The 21,133-nt window shown below is 40.4% G+C and overlaps 1 protein-coding gene across 4 annotated transcripts in view; it reads left to right on the plus strand.

Annotated features, from left to right (window-relative positions):
- Positions 1-569: 569 nt before the first annotated feature.
- The window catches only part of ZFX (zinc finger protein X-linked), a 57,406-nt gene continuing 36,842 nt past the window's right edge, over positions 570-21,133 (plus strand). Inside the window, exon 1 of one of the 4 annotated variants that reach the window (XM_082610414.1) lies at positions 570-671. The gene's annotated coding sequence lies outside the window, so the exon portion shown is untranslated. Of the gene's footprint in view, positions 672-785; positions 1,045-21,133 lie in introns of those variants that run through there. The other 3 variants (XM_082610410.1, XM_082610411.1, XM_082610412.1) reach the window with 3 other exon arrangements.

The following is a 21,133-nucleotide window of genomic DNA, read 5'->3' on the forward strand; positions in this document are numbered from 1 at the left end:
TGCTAAATTTATCTTCTTCTCCAGCCACGGGGATGAAGAAAACACATTTACTGCGGGCGGGGGTCTGAGGGCCTGCAAACAACTCGAGCAGGCGCCTCGGCCAGGACCGGCGCGGAGAGGCGGTAGGTCTCCGGGGAGGGCCCGGGGGGCGGCCGCGGCCCACGGGAGATGGTGGGGGGCGGCCGGGCCGGGTGCGGGCCGCCTGCCTCTCCACGGGGTCGGCGGACCACGGCCCCGCGCGGGCTTTACGGCCGAGGCGGCGGCAGCGGCGCGTGTGTAGCGGCGGCGGCGGGCGGGAGCGCGGAGGAGGTGGAAACAAGGGGGGCGCTGTCACGGAGACTCCGGCCGCCGGAGACCCCGCCGCAGCGAGGCCACTGGGCTCCCCGGACGCAGGGCGTGAGCGCGCCGACCGGGGCACCAGGGAGACACACCGGGCGAAGGAGGGGGCCTATGTACCCTTCCGCATTTTCCTGGGTCTCTCTCCCGGGCGGTGACGTGACGTGCTGACGGCGGGCCCGTGCCGGGGAGCTGGGCCGCTTTTTGTCAGCTCCGAGCTCGGCCCCTCCTCCCTCCCTCCGCCCGCCCCACCAGCCGGAGCCCGGCCCAGTGCTCCAGAGAAAGGCCGGCCTGCAGCACCCGCCACCGTCGCCGACCGCCCGCACGCCCGTCCGGTGAGTTCCGGGCGCCGCCGCGGCCGCGGGGCCTAGCGCGCGCGCAGGGGCCTGGTCCCGGCCTGGTCGGCGGCCCGCGTGGCGCCCTTCCGCGCTAGGCCGGGCGGTGTGGCGCGCGGCGCCGAGCAGGCCCCAAGGAGGCCGCAGTTAGGCCCGGGGAGGAGCCCGGCTGCCCCGAGCGGCGGCGAAGCCGCGCTCCGCAAACGGGCGGAGGTTGGGGGAGGGTCGGCCGGTGGCCCGGGACGCGGCTGAAGGGCCCCGGGTCGGTGCCGCGGCCGGCCCGGGGCACTGCGCGGGGGCGAGGCCTGGCAAGGAGGCGAAGGCTGCAGGCGTGAGGTGAAGGCCGCAGGCCGGCCGGGCCGATTTTCGCTATGTAAATATCGGTGAGGGGGGGAGGGACGGGGGACAAGATGGCGGCGGCTCGGCGCCTGCAGCAGGGGACGATTGAGGGGGTTGCTGGGAGGGGGAGCCGCCATCTTGAAGGCGGTGTCTGAAGAGAAAATTCCGCTACAGCCCGTAAGGGGGGGTCGGAGAGCGGGTGGCGGCGGTGGCGGCGGCTCCGGTGACGGGTCCCGGAGGCCCGGCACGGCAGCGTGTGCGCGCGGAGGGGGCGTGCTCGCTCCCCACAGCGGCCATTGCCCTCGCCGCCATGAAGTGCGCTCGGGCTTTAGGCGCTCGGCGGCAGCGCCTCCTTCCTGCCCTGCCTACCGCAGCCCCCGTGACTAGCTGCTGCTTCCGCTGCGTTTTAGCCGAGCTGCCGCAGGCGGCCTTCGTCGGCGCCCAGCCGCTGGGGCAATCTCGTTCCTCAGCGTCCCCGGCCCCGCGCCTTTCCCCCGCGCTTGTTACAGGTCACTTGAGGGTCCGCCCAGGCATGTGGACTCACCACGGCAAGTGGGACCCCAAGACATTTTATTTTTACCTCAGCGAAGTCACACGTGAATTAGAGTGCTTTAGATGCGGTTGTTTTCCAACAGTCACTGCCTTTTCGAGTAAAGAAAGAAATAAAGGAATAAATTTTTTTTTAAAAAATTGATAGGAAAGAAGTTCTCACTCTTTCATGTAGTAAGGGGAAAAGTGCAAATTGCACAGCGCGGAAACGGAGAAATAAAAATTTTACGGAGTCGTTTGAATTTCATTAATTTGGAAACAACTTTCTAGAAAAGGTGCATTTAAGCTATTAGCGATCTGTTGGTAGTATTTACTATTTTTCAGGAGTAAGAAAAGGGCAGAAGGTTTTATTTTCTTATTGAAGGACAACGTAACGTGATGCAGTACTTATTGTTCCTGTACCTGGTATGGTATTCTATTTGATTTGAAAAATTCTAAGGTGGAATTCCACTCCTTAAAGTAGTTTTGATTGCATACTACATTACTGTGAACTCGGTGCTAGGTGCTACGAAAGATTCAAAAGGTTCTTGTAATGCAGACGGTGGCTCCAAGAAGTTCGTTGTTCAGAGGCAGATGAGATGAGGTGAAATGCACTGAAGTGCTGCCGGGAAGGTACAGCCAATTATTGGGGTTTCAGAGGAAAACGAGGTTAGGTGACATTTCGAGAAGGTTACTGAAGGATGGGTACGACTTTGTTAGACTGAGATGGGGGTGGGGAAAGGGCATTTCAAGGGTGAAGCTTCTTCAGAAAACAGCAAGTATGTGTAATTTGGCTGGAGTTGACGGTGTAGGTAGGGGAGTGGTAGCTAAATAAGGTAGATGGAGCTTGCTTTCCAGGTGGAGGGGCTTATACTCAATGGAGGAGGCCAGGGAGCCCTCAAGTAATAGAGTGATGACGCACCTGAGCCCGGCTTTATAGTCACTTAGCCCTTCCATTGGCCTAGGAAGTTTCAAAGTTGAGAGATAGTGTGACAACCAGTGTTTGTTTCGCTGCAGGAATGATTATCAAGGATGTTCAGAAGCTCAGACAATTTTGCTACTTTTTCAACAATCCATATCTAGTAGGCAGCTACTTCTTTTTTCTGTCCTGATTTCTCGCTCCAAGTAACTTCTTGCTCAGGAGTTATTATAATCTCTGTAATAAACAGATGGGGAGGGCTTTGTAGCTTTTCATTTACCGTGGTTGAAAATTACAGGACCAGTGCTGTGGGTTACTTCACGAAAATGAGGAATGAACCTGTAAGTATCCCCATGGTAATTTTTGAACAAGTCAGTTTTGAAAAGTAGAAGAGCGATGATTAAAAAGACAGCAGCCGTCAGGTGGTCCTTTTGGAATCCCTGTTCTTCAGTCTGGTAAGAGGAACCACCGTTTTGATTAAGAGGGTAATAACTAAGGCTGTTTACTAAGCTAAGCCTTCTCGTGTTTTGATTAATATTTGAGCTCTTCTCGCTGCACATTTGGGAATGTGTTTCCTAGAATTTTATGATACGTAAATCTATAGGTAGCATAAATATTCACCAGAAAGTTGTTTCAGTTCTTCTATTTTTCCTAAACTGCAACAGGTCAGAGCAGTGATTGCTCCATGAGGGGAAGGGAAGGAACTGAATATTCTCATGTTTATCTTAAAGGGCTATGGTTTAGAAAAGTTTGGGACACAGTGCGTTCTAGGAGGCTGACTAGAAGCAAGTTGCTAAAGCAGTCTGTGGTCGTTGAGACGGTAAAGGTAAACGTAAACTTGAAAGAAGCAGTTGCTTTATATCTTGACAGCTGGGAAAGACACAGAATTCTAAACGAGAGTTGTACTGCTGCACACGCAGTGCAGCCGCAGAGTACGTGTTCCAGCACGGCAAGGGTGGGTGACTAAGATGAAGAGTTGGCTTCAGTCGTATAGCTAAGAGGACAGGGGTGTATGCTTTGGAAGGATTTCTGTTGGAAACAGTTAAAGTGCTGTTTGCCTGAAAGGGTGGCCTGGAAAACTGGAGGAACAACTGTCTTGGATAAATGAGGTGTTGGTTTTTAACTTGTGTATCTTTCAGATAGATGCAAGTTTCCTTGTTTAAAAACATGCTCACAATGCATTGAAGAAAAATTTTTTGCCACATTGCTTTTTGTAAATGCTTCCTCTCTCAACCTACCTGGACTTGTATCGCCACTTATGACCTTGTTTGTACTATTTGTGTTTATGCACACTGGCAATTCCAGACTTTTTCTTTTTTACTCTTAAACTCCTCAACCTGTCCTTGAAACCCCTCAGCCTCAGCAAAGATTACCTAATCTTTTACTTAAGCCAGAAAGATAGACAGCCATCTGATCTAAGCAATTGAACTTCCTTCCTTCCACTTCATATTCTTCCTCTGCCTCTCCCTAGGCTGTCCTCCTGTTCTTCACTTGTGGGAAGAATTGGCTTCCTTCAGGCCCAGATGCTCTGCCTGTGGGATCCACTGGTCCCAAAGGATGGAGCTCTGTCAGTGTGATTCTGCCACTTGCATCATTGCCCTCTAACTCTGCTGATGCCTTTTCCTCTCCTTATAAACATTCCTAGGTTTGCTCATCTTACAAAAACCTCAGCTGTCTTATCTCTCCTTTCACCAGCGTTTTCATTTCTTTTCATTCCACTTTTCCTAGATCCGCTGTTTCCCAAACTGGGAAACTTCTACAGCATGTCAGCAGGTGTGTTATTTAAAAGTGTTCTTTGTTTCAGAAACTCTGTACTTTCTCTGCCTTCTGTTAGGGATTTTCCTCAAGGTCAGTTGTCTATCCTGTTCTCTTAATCTTCTTGCGTGGTTTTTGTGCCCTTTACCATGCCCATCCTCTCTAGTTTCTCTAGCATTGCCTACTGACCACCTCCTTTCAGGTGTCTTACTGTCTGAACAAGGCTGAAACCAAATTTATCTGGAACGTAGTAGATGCCCAGTACTATTTATTGGGAAAAAAACTTTTTTTTTAAACGCAGAGCCCCTAAAACAACTCCTGCTTCTAGCTTTCTTTCTGTTTATGGCACCATCATTTTTCCGGGCTCATTCTTCTGTCTCATATAGCAATATAGGTATGTTTTAATTTAGCGTTTAACCTTTTATATTTTAGCTGTGTACTTGTATTTTTGTTATCTTTTCTAAACTCTGGATGTAGAGACAGGTTCTCATTTATCCTTGTCCCAGAGCATTACCTGGTACATGGTAATGACAGTTATCTAAAAGCAATTCTCTCAATCTTGGGGTGCAGAGAATTTTGTGTAGTTGAATCGTTTTCAACTATTCAAGCATCTGTCTAGTCACTGTATCCTTTGAGCAAGGGGTGTGCGTAGGAAGGCATATGCCACATAAGCTGAGTAGGCCCCGCCCCCAGCGCTTAAGCTTGGGGTTAATATGGCCAGTGTATACTTAGTCCTGTCAAGTTAGTTTTCCAAAGAACTTTTTATAAAATCCAGGAATCTTGTAACTATATTTTACTCAAAGGGAGGTAACATTTTAAGGAAGCTACGTGGCCTTGAAGAATACAGCCATTAGGATTGAAAAAATATTTAAAATTATGAAATATTTCAGAATTACTGAAAAGCAGGTATCGCCCAGATTTAACAGATCTTAATATTTTATTACATATTTGCTTCATAACTTTCTGTGTTTAAAGAAAGAAAATCTCACAGATCGAAGAGTGCCTCCCTATCCCATTCCTGTGTTTTCTTTGCCAGACATAACCGCTGTCCTAATATGTATGTACCACAAACAGTGTCAAGTACTGCTTTATGTGTTTTAACTTTACATAAATGGTATCATACTGTGTTTATCATTTTATATATATATTTGTTCACTTAGCAATGTGTTTTTGAGATTTATTTATGTTGTATGTAGATCTAGTTTAGCGGTTCTCAAGAGTGTGCTCCAGGAATTCCCAGGGATCCCAGAGATTCTTCCAGCCTCATTCTTTTGTACACTGCACAAGTACTGTACAGAGCCTCCACGAAACGTGACGTCATGATAGATTGAACACAGACGCAGTTATGGGAATCCAGCTGTCCTCTATCAAACCCGTCCTTGAAGAGGTTTGCAGAAATGTAAAACAGTGCTACTCCTTTCACAATTTTTTGTTTTGAAAAATAGTTATTTCAAAATGTTCATGTTTATATACAGTGGGTTTATTTTTTATGAATCCTTTTAAGGTGTCTCAGATTTAATTTCTAATATAAACATCTCTAGATAGAACCCACATAAACAAAAACTCTTTGAGGTCCTCAATTTTTGAGTGTAAAGAGGTCCTGAGTCCAAGAAGTTTGAAAACTACTGATCTGGTTCATTCATTTTACTTGTTTTTAATGTATAAATATACTGTGGTTTATTTATCTATTCTTAGGGAGGGGCCATTAGGTTGTTAGCAGTTGTCTGCAATTTCAAACAATGTTGTTGTGAGCATCCTTATATGGGGTTCTTCTCTCTTGGGATTATAGAAGTAGAGTCGCTACATTCAAGAGTCTGTGCATTTGTCAACTCTACTGGGAATTGCCAAATGTCAAATTGTGTTCCATTCGACACGCCCATCAGCTGTGTATGAGCCTGTTTCTCCAGACCACTGCCAAAAGATTAGACTTTGCAGTTTTTTTCCAATCTTTTAGGTATAAACGGTATCTCATTGCTGTTTTCATTTTGCATTTCTTAGATTACTCGTGTTGTTGAGCCTTTTTTCCCATGTATTATATTAGCCATTTGAGTTTTCTATGACTTGCTTGTGCCTATCCTTGGTCCATTTTTTATTGGATTGTTGCCTTTTTCTCATTGGTTTATGGTTATTCTTTTTATATTCTGAATACTAATGGCTTGTAGTTTTATACACTGAAAATACCATTTCCTAGTCTGTGGCTTATTCTTTAGCTTTGTTTGTGGAATATTTTTTTGTGTAGGACTTTTTAATGTGAAAGTAGTCAGTGTCCTCAGTTCTTTTTCATTTATGGTTTATGTTTTCTTGTATCTGCAAGAAATTCTTCCCCTGCCCCAAGGTCATAATGATACTGTGCTTTTTCATATTTAGGTCATTAATCCATCTGGAATTTTTTTCTCTGTTGTGTGATATAGGAATCTGATTTTATCTTTTTTTTTTTTTAAAGAAGATGTTGGGTGTAGGAGTTTATTAATTAATTTTTTTTTTTGCTGTGTTGGGTCTTCGTTTCTGTGCGAGGGCTTTCTCTAGTTGTGGCAAGCGGGGGCCACTCTTCATCGCGGTGCGCGGGCCTCTCACTATCGCGGCCTCTCTTGTTGCGGAGCACAGGCTCCAGACGTGCAGGCTCAGTAGTTGTGGCTCACGGGCCTAGTTGCTCCGCGGCATGTGGGATCCTCTGAGACCAGGGCTCGAACCCGTGTCCCCTACATTAGCAGAGAGATTCTCAACCACTGCGCCACCAGGAAAGCCCCCTGATTTTATCTTTTTAGTATGAATTTGCCAAGTAGTTCAGCCTTTCTCCTCACTAATTTGTAATGCAACTTGTGTTTATCGTATTCTCACATATATACATCTGTTTCTACTTTCTTCTGATTTCATGGGTCTGTTTGACTATATACCATACCACTCTGATTTAACAATGATAGCTTTATAGTTAAATCTTAATAAGTGTTATTTTTCTTAGGAGTTTTAAAGCTATTTTCCTTCCTTTGTTTATTTTTGAGTCAGTTTCTGTGAAAAACTGTTGGATTTTTATTGTATTTGCATCAAATTTATAGAATAATATGTAGATACATATAGATGTATGCTAAGTAGTGGAGCTGGGGTCTGAATCTGGGCATATTCTACTGCTTTTCATAAAGCTCTTGCACAACTTTTGTTAGATTTTTTGCTAGAAAAAAATTTGTATCATTTTTGTTATTGTGAATAGGATTTTCTTTTAGATACTGTTTTTTTTTTTTTTTTTTTTTTTTTGCGGTATACGGGCCTCCCACTGTCGTGGCCTCTCCCGCTGCGGAGCACAGGCTCCGGACGTGCAGGCCCAGCGGCCATGGCTCACGGGTCTAGCCGCTGAGCGGCATGTGGGATCCTCCCGGACCAGGGCACGAACCCGCGTCTCCTGCATCGGCAGGCAGACTCTCAACCACTGCGCCACCAGGGAAGCCCCTAGATACTGTTTCTGTATTGATCATGTAACCTTGCTGAACTTTCGTTATTACCATATTTCATAGATTCTGAAGTACATCCCGCCCCCATTTTAATATGTCAGAGATTCATATAGATCTTCATTTGATGGTGTCCTATAATCATTGTTGTCCAGGTAGCAGTCATGATGTAGTTATTGTTTTTACATGCACATACTTGGTCAAGACTCTTCATTTTGTCATCACTTAAATGAGTATGTGCATTGTTGTGTTTTAATTTCACACCCAACAATACAACTGAAGGCAGAAGGAATTGTGAGGTGGGTGTCTTACTGGAAAGAAAATCACATAGATAATTATGGAGCATTTTAAGAAATGCTGCATCAGCAGCACTCTTGTTGGTAGAGGACAATATTGTTAGGAAAGATTGAATAGCTTTGAGTAGAAAAGCATCCCATAGTAGGACCCTGAATGTGAAGTTTTAGGAGTACTCTACCAATTTCTTTCTTTTTTTTTTTTTTTTGCATTTCATCATTTATTTAACGTTTAAGCTCTCACACTAGATTTTTACAAGCTGGTGAACACTGACAAATTATTTCTCCCACAGAACTATAACCACATGTTTGCAGACAGTATAAATATATGGTTGAGCTAATGTTAATACACATCACCATTTTATCAATTACATAATAAAACAAATTGTCAAATATCCCAAATATTAAGTTACACAGCTCAAAAGGCATATAAAATATTAAATGTTTGCTCAATTCATTAGCAGAAACCCTTTTTTTTTTCAAGAGAGGTTGGGAATCACACTTCAAACAAAAATAAAATGGTAAACAACTTCAGATAAGTTTGAAAAAAAATTACAAGAATTTCAGAAATTTTATGATTAAGAATTGTTTTAGCTACAATAAAGTATTTCCACCTTTTAAAAAATATTTACTAAATTAAAGCACATATTCTACATGTTCTGCACAAGACAAAGGCAACATTTTACTAAAAATATTTAATAGCCCCCTCCCATTCTTTTTTCAGGCCCTCCCTGTAGGTTGTACCCCAAAGTGCAAACAGTGAAATTAACTGTAAGGCTTTTTGTCTGGAGACATTAAAGACATGTGCTTCTTTTACAATGTAGATTTTCAAAATGGAGGTCTTCTGTAACAGCACAAAATGAGATTTATAGAAAGACATTAAATAATCACTGTAAGACTTGGTTAATTAAAAAAAACCAAAATGAGCAAATCTGATGTATACTGGTATGAATGTGGAAGACGTAAACATATTGTGAGCAAATAACATTATAGGCCCTACTTTGTATGTTTGAAGTGATGGAAGGAATAAACCACATAAGGTCCAGAGTTTTCTTAGTTCCTGGGATTTTAGTTCTATGTGATTCTAAAAATATACAAGTATTGTGCTGGGTATTTTGGCACCTAGTCTTTCTAAATTTCTTATATATTGATAAGATTCTGGCATGGAAACAGATTTAAAGACATGACTCAATACTGCATGATTTCAGAAAAGGTCAATTGGTACAAACGATAATAAGCACATTTTATTTTATTTTTTATTTTTATTTTTATTTTTTTTGTGGTACGTGGGCCTCTCACTGTGGTGGCCTCTCCCTTTGCGGAGCACAGGCTCCAGACTCACAGGCTCAGCGGCCATGGCTCACGGGCCCAGCCGCTCCGCGGCATGTGGGATCTTCCCAGACCGGGGCACAAACCCGTGTCCCCTGCATCGGCAGGCGGACTCTCAACCACTGCGCCACCAGGGAAGCCCCAAATAGTTCTTTTTATTGACCATTTCTGTTTCTGCTCCATATGGTTAATATTTCTTTCTTTCTATTTTATTTGAATTTATTCTGACATTTGAAAAATTTAAGTTGGAAGTTTAGCTCATCAGTTTTAACATCTTTACTGGAGTATAATTGCTTTACAGTGGTGTGTTAGTTTCTGCTGTATAACAAAGTGAATCAGTTATACATATACATATGTTCCCATATCTCTTCCCTCTTGGCGTCTCCCTCCCTCCCACCCTCCCTATCCCACCCCTCTAGGTGGTCACAAAGCACCGAGCTGATCTCCCTGTGCTATGCGGCTGCTTCCTACTAGCTATCTATTCTACGTTTGGTAGTGTATATGTGTCCATGCCACTCTCTCGCTTTGTCACAGCTTACCCTTCCCCCTCCCCATATCCTCAAGTCCATTCTCTAGTAGGTCTGTGCCTTTATTCCTTTCTTACTCCTAGGTTCTTCATGACATTTTTTTTTCTTAAATTCCATATATATGTGTTAGCACACGGTATTTGTCTTTCCCTTTCTGAGTTACTTCACTCTGTATGACAGACTCTAGGTCCATCCACCTCATTACAAATAGCTCAATTTCGTTTATTTTTTTAAATTTTTAAAAAATTTTTATTTTTGGCTGTGTTGGATCTTCGTTTCTGTGCGAGGGCTTTCTCTGGTTGTGGCAAGCGGGGGCCACTCTTCATCGCGGTGCGCGGGCCTCTCAGTGTCACGGCCTCTCTTGTTGCGGAGCACAAGCTCCAGACGCGCAGGCTCAGTAGTTGTGGCTCACAGGCCTAGTTGCTCTGCGACACGTGGGATCTTCCCAGACCAGGGCTCAAACCCGTGTCCCCTTCATTGGCAGGCAGATCCTCAACCACTGCGTCACCAGGGAAGCCCAATTTCGTTTCTTTCTATGGCTGAGTAATATTCCATTGTATATATGTGCCACATCTTCTTTATCCATTCATCCGATGATGGACACTTAGGTTGTTTCCATCTCTGGGCTGTTGTAAATAGAGCTGCAATGAACATTTTGGTACATGACTCTTTTTGAATTATGGTTTTCTCAGGGTATATGCCCAGTAGTGGGATTGCTGGATCATATGGTAGTTCTATTTGTAGTTTTTTAAGGAACCTCCATACTGTTCTCCATAGTGGCTGTACCAATTCACATTCCCACCAGCAGTGCAAGAGTGTTCTCTTTTCTCCACACCCTCTCCAGCATTTATTGTTTCTAGATTTTTTGATGATGGCCATTCTGACTGGTGTGAGATGATATCTCATTGTAGTTTTGATTTGCATTTCTCTAATGATTAATGATGTTGAACATTCTTTCATGTGTTTGTTGGCAGTCTGTATATCTTATTTGGAGAAATGTCTATTTAGGTCTTCTGCCCATTTTTGGATTGGGTTGTTTGTGGTTTTTTTGTTTTGTTTTTCTGTTATAGCTCATTAGTTTTTTTGTTTGTTTTGTTTTTTAGCTCATTAGTTTTTAATCTCTACTCTTACATGCTTTTAAAACTATAAAATTTCCTCTGAACTGTAACTGGTACTGTGAATTTTAAGTGAATTGATTTTTATTATTTAGTTAAATATATTGTGGTTTTTAAAATTTTCCTATTGCCCATTGAATTATTGAGACTTTTCAAATTTAAGGAAATTTTTTGGGGTGGTGTTATTATCTCAGTGACATTTATTTCTAATTTTACTACATTATAGTTGGGGGACATTGATTAATAATTTGTATTTCTCTATACTAACAACAAACAACGTGAAAATAAAATTTAAAAGCCACTACAGTTGATTGATTGTTTTATATTTTGTTTTAAAAGCTAGTAATACAATTTATAGTAAGATCAGAGAACATCCGGTACCTTGAAGTAAACCCAACAAAGCTTACAAAGACCTTTAGTGAAGGCATCACTGAGAGAGATGAAAGAAGAACTCATAAATGGAGAGAGATACGATGTTCATGGAAGAGAAGTATCAGCGTTGTAAACATGTCAGTTTTCAATGAAGTCCCAATCAGAACCCCCCACAGGCTTTTTAATAGGCCAGTTCTCATATTTATATGGAAATGCAAAGGGCCTGGAATAGCAAAGGCAGTCTTGATAATAAAAGTTGGAAAACTCACACTACCATATATTAAAGCTTATTATAAAGATGCAGTGATTAAAATAGTGGGTGCAAGGCCAGATTGATCAACGCAACAGAATAGTGTCCGAGAGTAGACCTACATATATGAGGTCAATTGATTTACAACAAAAGTGTGTTGGGATTTTGATTGATTGTAGAGGTTAATTAAGAGAATTAATACTACTGATCCAATATATTCAAGAGCAAGATTGATTTCTCTGTATATTTGTATTAAAAAAATCCCACTTAGAGTTTTCAGTTACTTACTAATGGTATTTTACATTTTTAAGTGTTACATAAGAAAGCTTTTGTCTTTAAAATAAAAAGCTTTTGCCATCAAGTATATTAATTTTATACCAGCACATTTTATGAATTCATTCTGATATTAAGATTTCAGTTGATTCTCTTGAATTTCCTAGATAAGTCGTATATAAATAAATATAATTTCTTTCAAATAATAATTATATCTTGCATTTCATTATCTTATCTGATTGCATTGCCTATCAGTTCCCATACAATCTTAAATAATAATAGTGTTAGTGGGCATCCTTGTCTTAAGTTTGACTTTAAAAGAAATACTTTCAATGTTTCACCTTAGTTGTAATACATGTATTTTTGTTATAAAGTGATACTGATATCATTTTCCTATCTAAAAATACATGTTGTAACATGAACTAGTTTAAGATTTGCATGTGTATTTTTTAAACCAGCTTTACTGAGAGGAAGTTGTTACAAAATTCACCCTTCAAAAGTGTACAATTCAGTGGGTTTTTTTTTGGTAGATTCAGAGTTGTGCTACCATCACCAGTAATTTTAGAACATTTTTATCCCCCCAGAAGGAAACCCTGTACCCAATTAGCAATCACCCCCCACCCCCAGCCCCTGACAGTCTACTTTCTGTCTGTATGGATTTGCCTATTCTTCATGTTCCATATTAATGGAATCCTGTAATATGTGGCTTTTTGCATCTGGCTTCTTAGCATAAGGTTTTCAAGGGTCATCTACGTGATAGCATGTACTAAGATTTCATTCCTTTTTATTGTATTTTTTCTAACTTAAAAAAAATGTCTTTCTCTTCCAATTTGACTAGTTTAAGTAAAAAAATAGATGTTGAATCTCAACTTTTCAGCATCTATTGAGGCACATCAGGATTTTCCTTTTTTGACCTGTTAATTCGGGCCATTATTTGGTTCCATCCTTGAATTCTAGAATAACCATACTTTGTCAAGGTATCTGTGTGTGTATGCGCGTGCACGTGTGCGTCTATATATATTATATGATGGATCATATTTGCAAAAACTTGACTTGGGATTCATAAATAACCATGTTTGTAGTTTGGTTACATTATTTTTGTTAGGTTTTTTAAAAAACGGTAAATTATTTTTTTTATTTTAAGTTTTGAATTTTATTTTATTTTGTTTTTCTACAGCACGTTTTTATTACTTATCTGTTTTATACATATTAGTGTATATATGTCAATCTCAATCTCCCAATTCATCCCACCACTACCACCACCACCCTGCCACTTTCCCCCCTTAGTGTCCATACGTTTGTTCTCTACATCTGTCTCTATTTCTGCCCTGCAAACCAGTTCATCTGTACCATTTTTCTAGGTTCCACATATATGCATTAATATACGACATTTGTTTTTCTCTTTCTGACTTCACTCTGTGTGACAGTCTCTAGATCCATCCACATTTCTACAAATGACCCAATTTCGTTTCTTTTTATGGCTGGGTAATTTTCCATTGTATATATGTACCACATCTTTATCCATTTGTCTGTCGATGGGCATTTAGGTTGCTTGCATGACCTGGCTATTGTAAATAGTGCTGCGGTGAACATTGGGGTGCATGTGTCTTTTTGAATTATGGTTTTCTCTGGGTATATGCCCAGTAGTGGGATTGCTGAGTCGTATGGTAATTCTATTTCTAGTTTTTTAAGGAACCTCAATACTGTTCTCCGTAGTGGCTGTATCAGTTTACATTCCCACCAACAGTGCAAGAGGGTTCCCTTTTCTCCACACCCTCTCCAGCATTTGTTGTTTGTAGATTTTCTGATGATGCCCATTCTACTTGATGTGAGGTGATACCTCATTGTAATTTTGATTTGCATTTCTCTAATAATTAGTGATGTTGAGCAGCTTTTCATGTGCTTCTTGGCCATCTGTATGTCTTCTTTGGAGAAATGTCTACTTAGGTCTTCTGCCCATTTTTGGATTAGGTTGTTTGTTTTTTTAATATTGAGCTGCATGAGCTGTTTATATATTTTGGAGATTAATCCTTTGTCCGTTGATTCATTTGCATATATTTTCTCCCATTCTGAAGGGTGTCTTTTTGTCTTGTTCGTAGTTTCCTTTGCTTTGCAGAAGCTTTTAAGTTTCATTAGGTCCCATTTGTTTATTTTTATTTCCATTACTCTAGGAGGTGGATCAAAAAAGATCTTGCGGTGATTTATGTCAAAGAGTGTTCTTCCTGTGTTTTCCTCTAAGAGTTTTACAGTGTCCGGTCTTACATTGAGGTCTCTAATCCATTTGGAGTTTTTGTGTATGGTGTTAGGGAGTGTTCTAATTTCATTCTTTTACACGTAGCTGTCCAGTTTTCCCAGCGCCACTTATTGAACAGACTGCCTTTTCTCCATTGTATATCCTTGCCTCCTTTGTCATAGATTAGTTGACCATAGGTGTGTGGGTTTATCTCTGGGCTTTCTATCCTGTTCCATTGATCTATATTTCTGTTTTTGTGCCAGTACAATATTGTCTTGATTACTGTAGCTTTGTGGTATAGTCTGAAGTCATGAACGCGTCTGACTCCTCCAGCTCCGTTTTTTTTCCCTCAAGACTGCTTTGGCTATTTGGGGTCTTTTGTGTCTCCATACAGATTTAAAGATTTTTGGTTCTAGTTCTGTAAAAAAAATGCCATTGGTAATTTGATAGGGATTACATTGAATCTGTAGATTGATTTGGGTAGTATAGTCATTTTCACAAGATTGATTCTTCCAATCCAAGAACATGGTATATCTCTCCATCTGTTTGTATCATCTTTAAATTCATTCATGAGTGTCTTATAGTTTTCTGCATACAGGTCTTTTGTCTACCTAGGTAAGTTTATTCCTAGGTATTTTATTCTTTTTGTTGCAATGGTGAATGGGATTGTTTCCTTAATTGCTCTTTCTGGTCTTTTTTTGTTAGTGTGTAGGATTGCAAGATTTCTGTGCATTAATTTTGTATCCTGCAACTTTACCAAATTCATTGATTAGCTCTAGTAGTTTTCTGGTAGCATCTTTAGGATTCTCTATGTATAGTATCATGTCATCTGCAAACACTGACAGTTTTACTTTTTCTTTCCCAATTTGTATTCCTTTTATTTCTTTTTCTTCTCTGATTGCCGTGGCTAGGACTTGCAAAAATATGTTGAATAATAGTGGCGAGAGTGGACATCCTTGTCTTCTTCCTGATCTTAGAGGAAATGCTTTCAGTTTTTCACCATTGAGAATGATGTTTGTTGTGGGTTTGTCATATATGGCCTTTATTATGTTGAGGTAAGTTCCCTCTATGCCCGTTTACTGGAGAGTTTTTGTCATAAATGGGTGTTGAATTTTGTCAGAAGCTTTTTCTGCATCTGTTGAGATGATCATATGGTTTTTCCTTTTCAATTTGTTAATATGGTATATCACATTGATTGATTTGCGTATATTGAAGAATCCTTGCATCCCTGGGATAAATCCCACTTGATCATGGTGTATGATCCTTCTAATGTGTTGTTGGATTCTGTTTGCTATTATTTTGTTGAGGATTTTTGCATCTATATTCATGAGTGATATTGGTCTGTAATTTTCTTTTTTTGTAGTATCTTTGTCTGGTTTTGATATCAGGGTGATGGTGGCCTCGTAGAATGAGTTTGGGAGTGTTCCTTCCTTTGCAGTTTTTTGGAAGAGTTTGAGAAGGATGGGTGTTAGCTCTTCTCTAAATGTTTGATAGAATTCACCTGTGAAGCCATCTGGTCCTGGACTTTTGTTTGTTGGAAGATTTTTAATCACAGTTTCAATTTCATTACTTGTGATTGTTTTGTTCATATTTTCTGTTTCTTCCTGGTTCAGTCTTGGAAGGTTATACCTTTCTAAGAATTTGTCCATTTCTTCCAGGTTGTCCATTTTATTGGCATAGAGTTGCTTGTAGTAGTCTCTTTGGATGCTTTGTATTTCTGCAGTGTCTGTTGTAACTTCTCCTTTTTCATTTCTAATTTTATTGATTTGAGTCCTCTCCCTCTTTTTCTTGATGAGTCTGGCTAAAGGTTTATCAATATTGTTTATCTTCTCAAAGAATAAACTTTTAGTTTTATTGATCTTTGCTATTGTTTTCTTTGTTTCTATTTCACTTATTTCTGTTCTGATCTTTATGGTTTCTTTCCTTCTACTAACTTTGGGTTTTGTTTGTTCTTCTTTCTCTAGTTCCTTTAGGTGTAAGGTTAGATTGTTTATTTGAGATTTTTCTAGTTTCTTGAGGTAGGCTTTTATTGCTCTAAACTTCCCTCTTAGAACTGCTTTTGCTGCCTCCCATAGGTTTTGGATCATTGTGTTTTCGAAAAATGGTAAATTAGTTTTATAAAAAGAATTGAGATGGCTTTCCTCCTGTGTTCAGCTAGCTTTGGGAAAAGCCTAGAGCTTTTTGAAAGGGTAACAGACATCTTTCTCCCCCCCCCCATTTTATGGTGATTGGGTTCTCTATCTCTTATTGAGTTAATGCTTGTAAATTAACATTTCTCTTCAGTGTGCTAGCATAGAATTATAGACTGTTTTCTTACAAGTTTTTTACTTTTCCTGTATCTATGTGTTTTTTTCTTTATTTCAAATTATGTATGTTTGTGCTTCCCCCAGTTTCCTCCTCTCTTTTAGATTATTATCTAGTAGTAGTTTCCTATCTACCCAAATCCCTGAAAAAAGCAGGCATGGATTTTGTTGGGGGGGGTGGGGAGTGCAATGTAAATTAGCTGATTCCCTAGCTTTGCCCCAGAGAGTGATCATGGAATTAATGCTGCTGATACTCTACCTGGAGCTGTTACTCAGTGGAGCATGCCCATTGTTGGTCATGTAAGAAACAGGTGGGGAGGGGAGGGGGGATTAGATGAAGGTAGTCAAAAGGTACAAACTTCCTGTTATAAGTAAATACTAGAGATGTAATGTGCAGTATGATGAAGGTAATTAGCACTGCTCTATGTTATATATGAAAGTTGTTAAGAGTAAATCTTGAGAGTTCTCATTACAAGGAGAAGAATTTTTTTTTCTGCTTCTTTAATATTGTATCTATATGAGATGATGGATATTCACTAAACCTATTATGGTAATCATTTCATGGTGTATGTAAGTTAAATCATTATGTTATACATCTTACACTTATAGAATATGGAATGTCAGTTATATCTCAGTAAAACTGGAAAAAAAATGATGAGCAAACAGAGAAAGAAAAAAAGAAGCAGGTCTGCAGGTGTATTGCAAACCAGCCCTTTCGTTGTCCAGCCTGTTCTTTTTTTGTTTGTTTTATGATTAAAGGATTTATTAAGTTATAGGTACAAAACATACTGCTAATTGTATTAGCAGAGGATCAATATAAAAATGCTCCATAACTTTGCAAATGTCAATTTAAAAATTTTGTTACAGTTGTTGAAAGGCCTGATATTATATTCTTGCTAGTACAGAGAACATTGTTAGTGTCAGCGTTGAGTTTACAGAGCCTAACAGACCCAAAGTGATGTATTTAGGAAGAGCAATAATAGGAAGCATGTGTGTTCACGTAGGTGAGGGAAAGAGTAGGGTATTAGGTTACTATTTTGGTGCATATATATGGAATCTAAAAAAAAAAAGATTCTGACGAACCTAGGAGCAGGACAGGAATAAAGACGCAGACGTAGAGAATGGACTTGAGGACACGGGGAGGGGGAAGGGTAAGCTGGGACAAAGTGAGAGAGTGGCACTGACATATATACATCACCAAATGTAAAATAGCTAGGTAGCTGGAAACAGCTGCATGGCACAGGGAGATCAGCTCAGTGTTGTGTGAGCACTTAGAGGGGTTGGAGGGGTTGGATAAGGAGGGTGGGAGGGAGATGCAAGAGGGGGAGGGGATATGGGGATATATGTATACATATAGCTGATTCACTTTTATACAGCAGAAACTAACACAACATTGTAAAGCAATTATACTCCCATAAAGATGTTAAAAAAAAGAAGTTACTGTGTTGGTCAACTGGCCAAACAGTAATTTTGAGAAGTTTCAGAGTTTAAAAAGATTTAAAATAGTTTAAAAAACTGTAAAGCTGCAGTACATGTTTTTTACAACTGGTTATTAGAAAACTAAGGAAAGCTGCCATTAACTTGAATAAAGTAACATGAAAGTGAGACTGCTTTAGTTTAGGGGAAAAACCCCCCCGAAATTCCAATGCATTATCAGAAAGATTTTTCAGTACAAGGAGACATGTTGCTCATTAAGGAGGAGTTCGATAAGAAAAGCACTTTTTTTGGCTGCACTGCACAGCATGCGGGATCTTGGTTCCCTGACCAGGGATCGAACCTGTGCCCCCCTGCAGTGGAAGCGCAGAGTCTTAAACACTGGACCGCCAGGGAAGTCCCCTGAAAAGCACTTAACTAAATTAACAACTGTGGGAATGACCAGTTCAGAGATGAAGTAAATGCCTGATTTTGGGAAGGATGACAGGTGCAAGAAAAAGATTTTAAAAAGTTTCTGACAGGGGCTTTCCTGGTGGCGCAGTGGTTGAGAGTCCGCCTGCTGATGCAGGGGACACGGGTTCGTGCCCCAGTCCGGGAAGATCCCACATGCCACGGCCTGCGCGTCCGGAGCCTGTGCTCTGCAATGGGAGAGGCCACAGCAGTGAGAGGCCCGCGTACCGCAAAAAAAAAAAAAAGTTTCTGATAATACCAACAATTCTTCATCATGTACTGCATTTGACAGAAGTTAACCTTTTTAATTTTTTTTAAAATAAATTTATTTATTTTGGGCTGCGTTGGGCCTTTGTTGCTGTGTGCAGGTTTTCTCTAGTTGTGGCGAGCTTTCTCTAGTTGTGGCGAGCGGGGCTTCTCATTGCGGTGTCTTCTTGTTGCGGAGCATAGGCTCTAGGCGTGCGGGCTTCAGTACTTTTGGCTCATGGGCTCTAGAGCGCAGGCTCAGTAGTTGTGGTGCACGGGCTTAGTTGCTCCACAGCATGTGGGATCTTCCCGTACCAGGGCTCGAACCCATGTCCCCTGCACTGCTAAGTGGATTCCTAACCACTGCGCCACCAGGGAAGCCCAGAAATTAACCTTTTAAAGATTTTCCCTGACTGTTTTATTTAGTTTAACTCTTCTGTGTGTTGTGTAGTTTAAATTAATCTCCATATTATGTCAAAACAGTCTCCATCCTTTGATCACATCAAGTGTTTCACAAAGTCCACTCCAGTATACCTCACCTAAAGGTGGTTATTAGAGGAAATCATATGAGTAGGATTTCTGTTCAGAGTGTCAGCAAAAGCTGATAAACTAAACTTTTTTTAAAACTTCAAAATCAAAAAGAGTGATCCAAAGAGATTTGTTAGAGATTATGATATACAGTAGAGTTTTATGTAATGAACATGGATAAATTATTGAGTATATTAAATAGCAATATTTCATGAAGGAGGCCGTACTACTTTACATAACAAAAACTACGTAGAAAGTGTATGCACTTCCTGGGACTTCCCTGGTGGCGCAGTGGTTAAGAATCCACCTGCCAGTGCAGGGGATACGGGGTCAAGCCCTGGTCCGGGAAGATCCCACATGCCGCGGAGAAACTAAGCCTGTGCGCCACAACTACTGAGCCTGCGCTCTAGAGCCTGCAAGCTACAACTACTGAGCCTGCATGCCACAACTACTGAAGCCCGCGTGCCTAGAGCCCATGCTCTGCAACAAGAGAAGCCACTGCAATGAGAAGACCGTGCACCGCAACGAAGGGTAGCCCCCACTCGCCACAACTAGAGAAAGCCCACGCGCAGCATCGAAGACCCAATGCAACCAAAAATTAAAAAAAAAAAGTATATATAAAGAAAAAAAGGGTATATACTTCCTAACATGAAGCTACAGTCTTAAAGACAAAGGCATTTAAAAAGTGTAGTGCTTAGTGTTTGTAGCACATCAATGCAACTAACTTCAGAGGGTGTTTTGGCAACTCTTTAAAAATTTTCTTTACATTTTTTATTTTTAAAGCACTTTGTTGAGGTATGATTGACATATAAAAGCTTTACACATTTAATGTATACATTTGATGAGTTTGGGGATAAGTATACACCTGAGAAGTCATCACCACCAGCAAAGCCGTAAATATTCATCACCTCACAAAGTTTACTCCCATCCTGTCATCGTTCCTATTCTTCCTCTTCCCCTCCTTCTCCCTCTCCTTCTCCATCTTAGTAAGAACACTTAACATAAGATGTACCCTTTTAGCAAATTTTAAGTGTACAGTACAGTATTGTTAGCTGTAGACACTATGCCATATAGAGGATCTCCAGAACTCTGTATCCTTTGAACATTATCTCTCCAACTTCTCTTCCTTTTTAACCCCTGGGAGCCACCATTCTACTCTCTGCTTCTCTGAGTTTGACTGTTTTAGAGTCCACATATAAGTGAGATCATGCAGAATGTTTTTTTTTCTCCTGTATCTGGCTAATTTCACTTAGCATAATGTCCTCTTCCATCCATCTTGTCACAAACGATGGAATTTTAAGGCTGAATAATATCCCACTGTATGTATATATCACATTTTCTTTATCTATTCATCTGTCAATGGACATATAGGTATTTTGGCAACTCCTAATCTGAACATGAATAGGGGCTTTGGAAAAATAAAACTTTAAGAAGGCTTGTCAATTTAGGTCCAAATTTTTTATTTCCTGTTTAAAAGCTCTTTAAAAAAATTTTTTTTTAAATTTGAAGTGTAGTTAATTTGCAATGTTGTGTTAGTTTTAGGACCAAATTGTAATAGATTTTGAAAGTTCGAACTCTTAGACTTTAAATAAACAAAACCTTGAAATTACTGATTGGCTCAAATGGCTTTATGGAAAAAACTAATCTGTAACAAAAACTTGGCATTGAATTTTTGAGCAAAGTGTACAAAAGTTCCAAGTAGGACAGGGCAAGGAAGGACGGGGCTCTGACATTTACAACAGGAAGCATTTTCTCTTCCTCTTCTTGGCACAGAGGGTGGGCACGGTTTTTTGAAAATAAAATATTGTATTAGGGAGTAGAATTTGAATTAAAGCTATTAGCTTAATATTATTAATTATATATATCTTTCCTTATTTTTTGAATGTTTGATCTGTCAGGTGTTGATAAGAGTTGTAACTTTCCACTACTATTGATGTTTTTTCAGTTTCTATCATAGTTTTTTTGCTTTTACATATTTCCATGCTGTTTTAACACATACAAATTCATAATGACTTCAAGTTCAAGATAGACTAGAGAAGACACATTTATTTTTACTTCTTTTTGAAATCACATTGAGGAAGAAGTATAAAAATTCAGAGAAAAAAGAAAACCTGAGAGGTATGCCACT

Source organism: Mesoplodon mirus (genome assembly GCF_964341445.2).
Source record: "Mesoplodon mirus genome assembly, chromosome: X".
Lineage (NCBI taxonomy): Eukaryota > Metazoa > Chordata > Mammalia > Artiodactyla > Ziphiidae > Mesoplodon > Mesoplodon mirus.